This window comes from Lycium barbarum, chromosome 8, assembly GCF_019175385.1.
Source record: "Lycium barbarum isolate Lr01 chromosome 8, ASM1917538v2, whole genome shotgun sequence".
Lineage (NCBI taxonomy): Eukaryota > Viridiplantae > Streptophyta > Magnoliopsida > Solanales > Solanaceae > Lycium > Lycium barbarum.
The window spans coordinates 26,191,907-26,201,544 of record NC_083344.1 but is presented as its reverse complement, the minus strand read 5'-3'; positions in this window follow the sequence as shown (position 1 = coordinate 26,201,544).

Below are 9,638 nucleotides of genomic sequence, written 5' to 3'. Positions count from 1 at the left end.
AGCCAAAATCTATAGGAATCCTAGGACAAAAATAGAAGGACACCTGGCCACTCTTTTTCCCCCCCAAATTCCCCAAAATTCGTACCTCATCCTGATTTCAAAATCAAAATAGATAGGACAAAACGGAAAACTAACAAACCTGTACCCTAAAATCCAATAAAATTCACAAAAATCAGATAAATACAAGGAATAGTACACTTGCCAGCACAAAACACCTCATGGTACAATTCCAACGGTGCAATTGTGCCAGAATTGTACCAATGGGATAAAATCCCCAACCGTTGGTAATTTGTGGAAATTACCCTAGGTTTCCCACATAAGTGCATGTGGTGCACAAGATGGCTAGGGACTCGAGGTCCCGCCCATGGCAACCATCACGCGTGGATAAACCCGAGCAACATCCACAAAACACGGCTCAAATCGATGTAAATAACTAAAATTAAACCTGGTAATCACAAGAACACATGAGAGGACATAAAAGCCCTCTTAATTTGGGTCAAAAGGACAAAAATCTCGCTATGAAACGCCGCCGGAGGCGATCAAAACCTAATCGCCAATATCGCCTGAAAGAGAAGTCAGGAGGTTAGGGTTGAGGAAGTGAAGTTGGGGGGGGGGGGGGCTTTTTTTTTTAAATCCCCACCCTTTAAGTTTTAAAAACATTTAGGTTAACCCCCCCCCCCCCCCAACTTTAAATTAATTAAAGACTATATATTATAAATACGCCCATCACTAAGTAAATAATTATTTAGGCTAATTAAAATTTAAAACTCGTAGATTCAAAATATTAGCTTTAAAACAAGCCTAATATTGACATAGTTCTGGGCATTATTTTAAATGTAAAAAAATGCGGTAAAATGAGCCGTAATTCATACATCGTTTTAATTAGCAATTTTTCTGAATTAGACGGAGCGGGATACATATTTTCTTTTCAAATCATATTTGTGAAAGTAAATAACTCGTAATTTTCTTTGTAATTGTCAGTTTTTATGAAATAACAATAAAATGTCAATTTTTGCAATTTTCTCGGGATTTTTGAAATTTTAATCTTTAAGGGTGTACTTTTACTCCGTCTTTGACCTGGGAAACTTGAAAACTAAAATACGCATCTTATGAGGTGAAAATTTGGTGTCAACAAGAATTACTATGGTTATCCGACTAGTAGATATCATCAAACAAACTATAACTCATTTAATAAGCCATTCACAGTTTCACAGTTTGAATTTGTTCATACTTAGAGCCCGTTTGGATTGGCTTATAAGTTGCTTATTTTCAGCTTTTTTGAGTGTTTGACTGGCCAGCTTAATGTCATTTTGTGCTTAAAATAAGCTCAAAAAAATAATTGGACCCATTTGACTTAGCTTATCTAAAGCAGCTTATAAGCTGAAAACAACTTATAAGCCAAAAACAATAAGTTAGACTACCCCAACTTATTTTTTTTTAGCTTATAAGCTGTTTGCAGCTTATACGCATAAGCCCATCCAAACAGGCTCTTAAACATATATGGCTTAATCTATGAGACAAGCATATGACTATTGGTAGGATCAACCAGGTAGCATTGCTCATTAATATCGACATTGCATGACCCTAACCAACCCAAAAGGACACGACAAGATTCAAGAAGAGCATAATTTGGGCAGATAGGAGGCAATAAAGACCCTATGCACATTGAGTTTACCAAATCCAAGAGTCTGAAATATTGGTCATGTACTACACCGTCGCACGACGAAGCGAGGAATACATTGGACACATGAGCAGCTTTTGGCTCATTCTGCACATGGAATCCGAGGGGCGAAAGGCAACCAATTATACATAATAATGCATGGGCATTAGGTATTCAACATAAGAAACCAACTTCAAGCGAGCCTAAGTAGTGCTTACCCCATGACTGAGATAGCATGCAGGAAAGCACGTTGCTGCTCAAGCAAGGATCCAACCTAACCGTACAAGCCGAGCACCACTCATGTGTCATATGTCCATGGGCTTCATAGATACATGCCAAACACCAACAAAGCCCCCAACAGCAGACATCACGCGATGCTGCAAATACCAACGCCCACTTGACACGAGAAAACATACCCCCCCCCCCTGTCACAACCCAACCAGAGGGTCGCGACGGGCACCCGGAGCTAACCTACCGAGAACCTCCTAACATCTATCTCATAATCATATCTAGATGGGCCATATGGCTAACTTATAAATATCGCAAACCGTAAGATACATGAGTTCAATAAATACATGCACGTCTATGTAATCACCATCTACTATGCCCATGTGTACAAGCCGGCAAGGCAGGCAAAAAAATGATATATAAACATAACCTGATGAAGTTATAGATCATCTAACTATATACATCTACCTACGAGCCTCTACATGGAGTGCATAACATCACAAAGACGGGACAGGACCCCGCCATGCCTATATAAGTACACAAAAGAATAATACCCGCTAAACCCCAGCTCCAAAACAAATGGAGCGCTCCTGATCAAACGCTGATGAAGCAGCCTAGGGGTCTGATTCTTCTCCCTGCATACCTGCGGACATGAACGCAGCATCCACAAGAAAAAGGACATCAGTATGCGTAATGTATCGAGTATGTAAGGCATGAGTAAATAAATAAGGAAAATATGAAGGCAACATAAGATAGAGAGATCAAAGGATCATGTCGTAGGAAAGAAAAGGGACAGCCTTAACATACCTTTTCGTCTCCTTAACTACGTAACGTTTTCCTCCAAAGTTCGCAAATATACATTCAAAAGGATTCATACTAGAGTTAAGTCTTGAAAACACTCATAAGTTCAAACTAGAGTAATTAGTGAGCTAGCGGAATTTGGGCAGCATTTCCCCTATTTTATCTACTTCCACCAAATTCCCAAACAACTCCCAAACGATAATAACAGCATCAACAATACCATAATCAAAAGATTTCATTCAAACTAAACTCAATTCAATCCCAAAACTTCTTTTCATAATCAATCCATAACAACAACTTCAACACAACCCCTTATACACTTGTATACAACACTTCTTTAACATCATTACTATACCTCATAACACGATTATGCTCAAAACATGCTAATCATTATAGCCAAGTTAATTCACAACCCAAACATCATCAATTTAATATTTGGACTTTTACTCCAATTTCTTTTCTTCAAATCTTGACATAATTACCAAATAAACTCATGACATGAAACTAAGATGAAATCTTACCTCAAAATTCAAGTACACTTCAATTCCAAGGCTACTCCACCTTGCAAACACTCACCCAAGCATCTTCAAGAAGAGAAGACAAGTGTTAAGCTCACTTGGAAACCCTAAATACTTTGATCTTCACTTTGATCCATTATTTTGGCCTCGAATATGTTTGGAGAAGTTTCTAGAGTTCTCTTGAACTTGGGAGTGTGTTTAAAATGACTAAAATGAAGAGGGGTCGTCGTACTTAAATTCTGAAAATTTCCACAGACTTAAATTATACGGGCTGTATAACTTGGCCGTATAATATTAAATGGCCAACTCACTGGCCGTATAACATTATACGATCCGTATAATTTGTCAGTATAATGCCACCATCATTTCTGCTTCTCTGTAAAATTTGATATCTTTTTATAATATAATACGGCCAACTTGCTAGCCGTATAATATTATACGGTCCGTATAATATGGTCGTATAATATTATACGGACCTGAATTTTCTGTTTCTCTGTTAAATTTTGATATCCCTAAATACGGTCCATATCTTAAAATACGGACCATATCTCACTTATATGACCCATATATCATATATTCCAAAACAACTTTTGACGAACCTTCCCACTTTGATTCACTTATTCTCCAACCCTTCCGTAACTCACCCAACATGAATTTAAGCACTTATAAACACAAGTTAAGCATGTCCAACCTCATACATCCTTGGAACAAATCCCAATGTCCAAAACTAAGACACCAACGTACTACGAATCTCAATGCACAAAACTACAAGGTGTAATATTCATCCCCCCTTAAAAACATTCGTCCTCGATTTTATTTAAAAAAAAAAATTGGGCTTTTTTTTAATCAAAATGCAGCAAAATAAATACAGAGTTCCATCTGAAAAGACATAAAATAAAAATTGGCTACTCTAGACTTTGATCTAGCCCATACTGAATTATCAATATAGCTAGAAATAAAAAATGATAACTCTCCATGTAGCTTCCTATCTGATCATCATTTGCTTTGCTGAATCTTCCTTGTCCTGATTCTGCTATAAGGAATTTGAAGCTTATCCATATTCAGAATTTTTCTTCCCTCAACTGGAAATTCTCCAAAAGAGTAAAACTGTTGCATCTGATCTGTCAGGAAAGCTAGATTGGCTAAATAATCAGCCATTTTATTGCATTCTCTGAAAATATGTACCACTTGTATCTGTATCTGTTGCATTGCCCTTTTTATTTCCTCTATATACTCTACCAGTTCCCATGGTACTTTCCAAACATCATTTAGTATGTTCTTCAGTACTAAAGAATCAGTCTCTAAAATGAATGTTTGTACATGCTATGTTTGACACCATTTTACTGCTTCATATATTGCTCTTGTTTCTGCTATCATGTTGGTAGTTATTCCCATCTGTTGTGCCTGTGCATACACTAGATCACCTCTGTCATTTCTAAAGCAAAAACCATATGAGTTTCTCCCATGATTTCCTTGACTTGCACCATCTGTATTACATTTGAGTATCCCTTGGCCTGGCATATTCCATTTAACCAAACAATAGTGCAATTTTGGTTTATATTGACTAAGCATAAGAATTATGGCAGGGTATTCTGTTGGTATTGCTATTATCCAGGGGTATCGAACTTTGACAAGCTGCAGGATAGTTCTCTGCACCTGAAATACCATCTTGTTGGCTGATCTGTTGCCACCATGCTTGATTGAGTTCCTCTATTTCCATATCTCCCATACAATAATTGCTGGAACAATTTCGTCCTCGAATGTTAACTTCCAGGAATTCTACATAAATTTCGGCAGTGTCTCCCCTGTAACTATACCACTACAAACCTGCCAGACAGCAACCCAAACCATACAATGCCACACAGGGCCACAACAAGCAATAACAAAAATGGCCCCACACGATCAATAAGAGTAGCTCATAAATACCTGAAGACGATCATGATGTAATCTGGATATGTTCTGGAGCTGAAAACAGATGAGGATATCTAGACTTCATATCTTCTTCGGCTTCCCAAGTCATCCCCTCCATATTCTTGTTCCTCCATACGACCTTAACTGAAGCTACATCCTTAGTTCTCAATCTCCGAACCTGTCTATCTAGAATGGCAATGGGAACCTCTTCATATGATAGTTGCTCAATAACCTGAACATCATCAATAGGCACAAATCTTGAAGGATCTCCAATACACTTTCCAAGCATCGATACATGAAAGACCGGATGAACGAACTCCAATTCTGAGGGAAGATCTAATTCATAGGCTACCTGGCCCACTCGACGTATAATCCTATAAGGCCCAATTTATCGAGGACTAAGTTTTCCTTTCTTACCAAACCTCATAACGCCTTTCATAGGCGATACCTTCAAGAATACCCAATCATCAACTTGGAGTTTTAAGTCTCAGCGGCGATTATCTGCATACGACTTCTGATGACTCTGAGCTGCCAATAGTCTATCTTGAATAAGCATGACCTTTTCTACTGCCTGTTGGACCAAATCTGGCCCTACTAATTTAGCCTCCCCCACTTCGAACCATCCAATTGGTGATCTAAACTTCCGGCCATATAAGGCTTCATATGGGACCATCTGGATACTAGAATGATAACTGTTGTTATACGCGAACTCAATGAGCGGTAAATGATAATCCCAGCTACCTCCAAAGTCCAGCACATATGCCTGTAACATGTCCTTGAGAGTCTAAATAGTATGCACAACCTGTCCATTAGTCTGGGGATGAAATGATGCGGTAAGACTCACCTGAGTCCACAAACCCTTCTGGAAGGACTTCCAGAAGTTAGCTGTAAACTGCATACCCTATCAGAGATGATAGATACCGGAAGACCATAAAGTCGGACTATCTCCTTGAAGCTTTGCATAATCTTCAGCTGAGTACGTAGTCCTGACAGGCAGAAAATGGGCTGATTTTGTAAGTCTATCAACAATCACCCATATGGAATCAAACTTACGCTGAGAACGAGGCAAGCCTGTAATGAAATCCATATTAATTACTTCCCATTTCCAAGTCAAAATTTCAACAGTTTGCAACAATCCACCAGGCTTCTGATGCTCAATCTTCACCTGTTTACAGTTGGGACATTGAGCTACAAACTCTGCTCTGTCTTTCTTCATTCCATCCCACTAATAAATTGACTTAATGTCATGGTACATCTTTGTCGTTCAAGGATGAACAGAATATCGGGAACAATGGGCTTCACCCAAAATCTAGCGACGTAACCCTGCAACATCAGGAACACATAGTCTGCCTCGGTATCTAAGAACTCCATCTGCAGAAATCTCAAATGGGGACTGTTTCTTCTGAGGAGACATATCGCTATAATAAACTAACATGGGATCCTCATACTGGCACTCTTTCACCTCAACTACTAAAGACGAGATAGCTGAATCCTGGATAGTGACTCCTGTATCGCCCGAGTCCAATAATCGAACTCCTAGGCTAGCTAACTGCTTAAGGTCATGAGCTAACTCCCTTTTCTCTAGCTGAACATGACATAAACTACCTATGGATTTGCGGCTAAGCGCATCATCTACTACATTCGCCTTTCTAGGATGATATAAGATACTAACATCATAATTTTTTAATAACTCTAACCACCGTCTTTGCCGCAAATTCAACTCCTTCTACTTGAAAATATGCTGGAGACTCTTATGGTCTGTATAAATATCAACATGAACTCCATACAAATAGTGCCTCCACATCTTCAATGCATGAATCACCACAACTAATTCTAGAGCATGTGTCTGATAGTTCTTTTCGTGCTTCTGCAACAGCCTTGTAGCATAAGCTATAACATTGCTATGCTGCATTAACACACAACCTGGCCCAACGCCTAAGGCATCACAATAAATAACATAGCCCTCCAATCCTTCTGGAAGTGTCAGAACCGGGGCCGACGTTAATCTATTCTTCAACTCCTGGAAACTGCACCGGCAAACGTCCGTCCATTGAAACTTAGCTGATTTCTGAGTCAGCTTCGTCAGTGGTGCTGAAATAGAAGAAAAACCTTCTACAAACCTTCTGTAATAACCTGCCAAACCTAAAAAACTACGAACTTCAGTAGGTGTTGTAGGCCTCGGCCAAGTCTTCACAATTTCAATCTTCTATGTATCTACCTGAATATCATCAGTCGAAATAATGTGCCCCAGAAAAGTCACAAAATTCAATCAGAACTCACATTTAGAGAACTTCACATATAACTTCCGAGCCTGAAGAACTCTAAGGACAGTACGTAAATGATCCGCATGCTCTGTCTCGGACCGAGAATATACCAGAATGTCATCGATAAACACAATCACCAACGAATCTAGAAAAGGCCTGAATTCATGGTTCATTAAATCCATAAATACCGCTGGTGCATTAGTCAATCGGAACGACATTACCCAAAATTCAAAATGGCCATATGTGGTTCTGAACGTCGTCTTCGGAATGTCCTTCTCTCTAACAATCACCTGGTGGTACCCTGATCTCAGATCTATTTTCAAAAACCATTTAGCACCTTGCAACTGATCAAATAGGTCATCAATCCTTGGAAGAGGATACTTGTTCTTTATTGTCACCTTATTCAGCTGCTTGTAATCGATACACATTCACAAGGAGTCATTTTTATTCCTCACAAATAACACTGGTGCTCCCCAAGGCGATGTACTAGGCCTGATAAAACCTTTCTTATGCAAACCCTTCAACTGCTCATTCAACTCCTTCAATTCTGCAGGAGCCATTCTATAAGGAGGAATAGAGATTGGCTTAGTATATGGTAACACACCAATGGTAAAATCAATCTCCTGTTCTGGTGGAAGGCCTGGAAGCTCGTCCGGGAATACATCCGAAAATTCATTAACTACTGGGACAGACTGAAGAGTCGACGACTTTGCTTCTGTATCTTGAACCCGGACTAGATGATAAATACAACCTTTAGCAATCATCTTCCTTGCCTTGAGATAGGAAATAAACCTACCTTTCGACGATGCTAAGTTACCTTCCACTCTAGAACTGGTTCTCCCGGAAACTGGAAACGAACCATTTCGTTCTACAATCAACATTGGCATAACAAGAAGCCAACCAGTCCATACCCATAATAACATCAAAATCTACCATATTTAGCTCAATCAAATCAGCCATGGTATGACGGTCACAGACTACAAACACACAATTTTTATATACCCGTCTAGCTATCACAAGGTCACCAACGGGTGTAGACACTTCGAAAGGTTTAATCGACTCAGGTTTCACCCCAAACTGACAGGAAATATAAGAAGTAACATGCGACAATGTAGAACCTGGATCAACCAATGCATATACATCGTGAGAAGATACTGATAATATACATGTAACCACATCAGGTGAAGACTCGAGATCCTGTCGCCTAGCTAGTGCATAGATGCGGTTCTGAGGACCGCTCGAAGTAGATGCTTCCCCTCTACCTCTACCACGGTCTACTAGTGTCTGTGAACTTTTCCCCAGAGGGCGTACGGATGATGAAGAACCAGCTACTGATCCTGTAGGCTGAATCATACCTTTACCACCCCTCGATGGATAGTCTCGCATTATATGGCCTGCTAGTCTCGCATCATATGGCCTATCTGACAGCAGGCATAGCAAGCATCTGAACTTAAGCGGCACTGTCCTGAATGTAGCCTGCCACACTGATTAATAGCCTATTTGGCCAAGCTTCTAAAAACAACTTATTTTCAAAAGTACTTTTCAAAAAAGTACTTTTGACTAAAAGCAGTTTGTGTTTGGCCAATTAATTTAAAAAGTACTTTTGAGCAGTAATTAGTGTTTGGCCAAGCTTTTAAAAAGTGCTTCTATGTGTATTTTTCTCAAAAGTAATTTTCAAAAAAGTGCTTTTGGGCAAAAGCTATTTTTTTTAGCTTCTGAAAAACTGCTTCTGCTACTCCCCAAAAACACTAATTTTCTCCTAAAAGCTTGGCCAAACACCTCACTTTTTTTAAAATAAGCACTTATTGAAAAAATAAGTGCTTTTGGGGGAAAAATAAGCTTGGTCAAACAGGCTATAAATCGTGGTAAGGATGACCTCATCTGCCCTGAATCACCCCTATGCTGGGAACCCGAGGCTCTGGAACTCTGACCCAATCCAGCATAAATAGGTCAATCAAATCTCTTGCCTGCAAATCGCGGAGGTGCACTAGTTGCTAAATAGCCAGAGTGTCTAGAATATTTCTGCCTCTGACTCCCTCTGAATTCACTAACAGCACCTGATGACCTAGCTTTTTTACTATAACCCCTATCATGCTCACGCTCAACCCTTCGCTGCTACTGTAGCTCCTCTAAATTCTGGGTGTGGGCCTGAATGCAAGAAATATTCATACCTTCCTGAAGTGAGGCCGTAAAACAATCATCAAATCAAATGGGGTCCCAATCCATTCACAAACCGGTGAACACGATCTCTCATAT